Source organism: Bison bison, unplaced genomic scaffold (genome assembly GCF_000754665.1).
Source record: "Bison bison bison isolate TAMUID 2011002044 unplaced genomic scaffold, Bison_UMD1.0 scf7180017864482, whole genome shotgun sequence".
NCBI lineage: Eukaryota > Metazoa > Chordata > Mammalia > Artiodactyla > Bovidae > Bison > Bison bison.
Window position 1 is genome coordinate 6,675,998 of NW_011495042.1, and position 5,049 is coordinate 6,681,046.

The window sequence follows — 5,049 nt, forward strand, 5'->3', positions numbered from 1 at the left end:
AGGCCCCCACTGCCCCTCCCCGGGGCCCCTGACCTTCCCTCCATCGGCGATGCAGGGCCCCTAGGACCCTGGAAGCTCGGGATGGGTGCTTGAGCCTGGGGTACCAGCTGTGCCAGGGTGTGAAGGCACTTGTTGCTGATTTCTCTCTGGACATCTCCTGAGTGCACCGGCCACGGGCCAGGCCACGGGGAAGGTGCACAGACCCATGACTGCCTGACCCAGAACTGCAGCCCAGGCCCCAAGTGGGAGGGCCCCGGAAGGCCCCCCGCCCCGGGCAGCTCGGATGCTGGCAGCCAAGCCTGGCTTTGTCCCACATGCATTTCCTCTGCTCATGCCCCCTTGCCTGGGGGAGAGGGCTCGGTGCCCGTCCGAGTGACCAGTCCTGGCCAGCGTGGCTGTGATTCCGCCCAGCTTAATGCGGACTTAATGTGATCACCGAGCTCTCAAAATGCAGAGTCTGCAGGGTTAATTAACGGGCTGGGTGTCATGCGATCAGGGGCCCATGCAAGTGCTGCCAGGGCCGCAGGTCATGGTGGCCCCAGAAGAGGAGGGAGGCGGTGAGCTGGAGGCGGCCGCCCGGGCGTCTGGCCCTGGCGCTGGGGCTCGTCGCCTGGGGGGCCGCCACCAGGGACACACTCGGTGTCACCCAGTGCTTCCTCACAACCGGCCAAGAACTTGTTTCTTTTTAAAGCCAACTTAGTTACAGTCTACTGCACACACCGTGCGTGGCCTTCACCCAAAGGGCGCAGTTCAGCACTGTTTGATATCGTCACACATGTGCACAGCCTGTGGGTGTGTGCACAGCCACCCACAGTCAGCTTACCTGCAGAAGAGCCCTGCACCCTCCAGCACTCGCCCCCCACTTCTCGGGCCTGCCTCCTGTCTGCACAGCGCTGCCTCTCCCGGACGTCGCCGGTAAACGCGATGAGACCGGACCTGGTCCTGTGGGTCTGGCTTCGGTCACAGCGCCGCGTAATCAGGGTGCTCTGTGGCAGGGTTGGCACCCCATCCCTTTTCATGGGTGATACTCTGCGTGCGGGCGGCCCACGTTTTCTCTCTCCACCCGTCGGTGCTCGTCTGGGTCGTTTCCACTTTGGGGCTGTTGTAAAGGGTGTTGCTGTAAACGTTGTTTAATCCATTTTTTACATGGATGTGTGTGTGCAGGCTTCCCTTCTGTTAAGTATATTGACTCGCCGGGTTACCTCCTCCTGAAGGCTGAGCATCTGGGGTCAACAGGACCCTGGACACGGGCCCATCCCTGGAGATGGGGATCTGATCTGGTCACCTCTCTGGCCCCAGCACCCACAAAGGCCCAGCCCAGAGATAGAACTAATGGCGACTTTTGGAACATCTGATTCTCTCCCAGCCACACCCCCCTGCAACTTTTGCCACAAAAGATCGAATTGTCTTCACTCCATGTTTACTGAAGGCAGCTGAGGCTCAGAGTGGGAGTGACAATCCCAAGGTCACACACCAACCACTTGACTCACACCCCTTGGCAATAAGACCCTGGCCTCCGAACACCGCACAGACCAGCTCTATGAGGTAGCTGACCCTTAGCTTTTGCCTTGTTAAGTGGAATCATGAAGTAAGACACCACCTATAAAAGCATGGACCCAGGTGTGCACAGGTGATGAACAGATTTCTCGTTATCCTTGCTCTAACATCTTACAGAAAAACTGAAATGACCTCTGTGGCCAGCCCAACACCTAGGGAGAATTGCTGGGTGTCTCGGGGTGCCCGAGCAGCTCCAGAAGAGCGCCCCAGACTGGGCGGCACGGGAGCAAAACAACAGCAACGTGCTTCTCCCAGTTCTGGGAGCAGGGGGCCCAAGGTGCGGCTTGTGCCCTGGTGAGGACCCGCTTCCTGGCTCTCAGCCGGGACCTTCTCTCGGTCCTCCTGGGCTGGAAGGGGCTCTCTGGAGCTTCCTTCACGAGGCACCAAGAGCATTCATGAGGGCTTCATTTGTGACTGACGACCCTCCCAAAGGATCCCCACTACCCTCCCTTTGGGGGCTAGGATTTCAGCCTGTGAGATGAGGGGTGGGGAGCACAGTCCCGGGTCATTCGGTAGCCGTGTGTTTAACACGGAGGAGCTGCCAGCCTGTCTCTGGGGGCTCGCCTGCTCACATCCCCCCAGCAGCACACGAGGCCACACTTCTCCACATCCTGCTGCAACGGCGGCCCTCTCTTTCCTCTCGCGCACCCCGGTGGGTGGTGCGTGCTGTCTCACCGCGGTGCTGATCCGTGTTTTCCCGGAGCTACTGACGTGCATTCTCTCTCCCTGTGCTTGTGGGCTCCTGCGCCCGTTGCATTTTTATAAATTGCAAGCGCAGCTCACGTACAAAAAGAGCTCTCAGATCGTCCACGAGGATTTAAAGGAATAAAGAGAAAGCGCCCATATCAAGGAACAGAACGTTGCCAGGACCCCAGGAGCCCCTGGGTGACCCTAGCCAGCCGTGCCTCGCCTCCCACCCCAGGGATACCCTGTCTCGGTATACCTGTGACTCTCCTTTCTCTCCAGTCCATTCTGCCGCCTTTGGACGTGATACGCACGCAGTCATTCCGCGCAGCGCTCCCATGGCTGCCCCCTTCCCTCCCCACTGTGTTCCGAGGTTGACCTCTGCTGCTCTGGCTGTTCAAGGTCCCTGTCCTTGAGGGCCCCGTTGAGCCCACTCACCTCCGTTTATCCGTCTTACCATGGACGGACATCAGATCGTGCCCACAAAGCTGTCACAAACGCTGCTGGCAGGAACATCCCTGAACCTGTTTCCGGGCATGTGATATCCAGGGCAAGCGCCTCGGAGGGAACCACTTCCAAGCCAGGTGCTCCGCGTCCTCACCCCTGCTCAGTGTCAGAACCTGTTCTGAATGCCCCTCACCCCAGGCATCCGTGTGGGAGGCTCTGATGCTCTAAGATCCACCAGCCAGGGCATCAGGCCCCAGAAACGCCTGCTGAACTCTGCCCCCAACACACACGACACCTGCTTTTTAGGCCAACACGGAAAGGTGACACCTGGGGACTGTCTGCTCACTGATGACCACAAGGGACATCTGCGTGACTTGGGGGGCTGCTCCCCCCACCAGCTGCACCATGTGGGGATCACACAACAGGTGTCCTGGAAGCAGGCGTTCAGCTGAGTCCCAGGACACTCTGGTGCCCTGGCCTCGCTGGCGTGTTTAAGTACAGACACTGTGGGTTTCCTTCCTGTTGAGTATCGTGACCAATCACCTCTTGGACTCGGAGCGTCTGGGGCTAAGCGGACCCTGCACACAGGCCTGTCCTTGGAGACAGGGATCTGACCTGGTCACCTCTGTGTCCCCAGCACCCACACAGGCCCAGCCCAGAGGCAGAACTAATGGCTACTTTTGGAACATCAGGTTCTATCCCGGCCCCCTTAACTTTTGTCAGAGAAGATGCTCCCGTCACTCCATGTTCACAGAAGGCAGCTGAGGCTCAGAGAGGGGGATTGACAACCCCAAGATCACACAGCAAGTATTCAGCCACCAAGCACTTGACTCGCACCCCTCGACAACAAGACTCTGGCCTCCGAACACCTCACAGACCCGCTCTGGGAGTTAGCCGAGCCTTGGTTTTTGCCTCGTTAAATGGAATCCTACTAACCCCAGAGTTAAATAAGACGCCAGTGCACGGGCTTCCCTGGTGGCTTGGTGGTAAGGAGTCCACCTGCCAGTGCAGGAGACGCAGTTTGACCCCTGGGTCGGGAAGATGCCCTGGAGAAGGGAATGGCGACCCACTCCAGTCTTCTTGCCTGGAGAATCGCATGGACAGAGGAGCCTGGCGGGCTGCGGTCTATGGGGTTGCAACGCGTCGGATACAACTTAGCAGCGAAACAACAACATGAACGCCTGGACCCAGAGTGTGCCCAGGCCGCTCCCTCCCTCCCGCACTCAGCCCGTCGCTGTCACAGGCAAAGGCAGCCGGGCAGTGTGGATGAAGGACCGCTCACACGCTCACACGCAGTGACCCAGAAACGGCGCCCACCAGCACGTGCCCATCCCGTGCCTGGCGCACAGCAGCGAGGGCCTGTTAGGATGACATCAGGCTGAAGATGGCCTGGAAGGAGGAGACACTGTGACCCCAAAGGTGCCTCTTCATGCACAGAGTTTAAATCAATTTACAACAGAAAGAAAGGAGGGAGGGAAGGAGACAAAAACTGGAAAAAAAAAAACTCAACCTAGATAGCAATATAAATATCCTGTCCTGTGGGGGGGTTTGGTAAACGTTGTCTTCTTTAATTGTTGGGCTATTCCAAGAGCTGCCTCATTGGAAGAGGCCCTGATGCTGGGAAAGATTGAGGTCAGGAGGGGAAGGAGGTGACGGAGGATGAGACTGTGGGATGGCATCACCGACTCGACGGACGTGAGTTTGAACAAACTCCGGGAGATGGGGAAGGACAGGGAGGCCTGCTGCGCTGCAGTCCATGGGGTCGCAGAGAGTCGCTCAGACGTGTCCACAGCGGGGCCAGCAAAATCCAGGCCATGGGCCATCTCGGCCCATTTCTGAAAATAAAGACGGCACGGAGCCCAGTCGTTAGCTTTCCTTTCCTGGGACTTTCTGTCACTGCCGTCACGTAGTAGGTCCTCTTTTGTGTCCGGCTTCTTCCGTGCCACGTTGTGTCTTAGATAGCTGAGCTTCCTGTGTGTCTCAGAAGTCCGCCCTCTCTCCTTTCTGACCAGCATCTCACTGGAGGGTTATAATGAAGTACAGCCGTCGCCCTGGTTCTGCACATGGGGAAACAAGCAAGCTGCCTGAGGGCGCTCAGCAGGCTCATGTTAGATCTGGGACTTAAACCAGTCCTTACGGCTCCAGAGAACAGTAAGGACGGGGGCGAGCCGAGGGCTGCCAGCCCGGGAGGGAGGCGGAGGCTGGCACAGCTCCGTGTATCACTGCCCGGGTGGCCGAGCTGGTCGAGGTGAGCCAGACGCCGCTGGACCGCCGTGCTGGCCTCTGTGGCCAGCTCCCACGCCAGCAGGTCAGCGCCCAGCTGCTCTGGTTATGAATAATTTCGAGCATCACTCCGGAGTT

General features: G+C 58.6%; 1 protein-coding gene across 1 annotated transcript in view; it reads left to right on the top strand.

Annotated features, from left to right (window-relative positions):
* WNT7A (wingless-type MMTV integration site family, member 7A) overlaps positions 1 to 5,049 on the top strand; it is a gene marked incomplete at its 3' end in the record, with an annotated part of 64,772 nt that overhangs the window by 58,712 nt on the left and 1,011 nt on the right. The window lies entirely within an intron of this gene.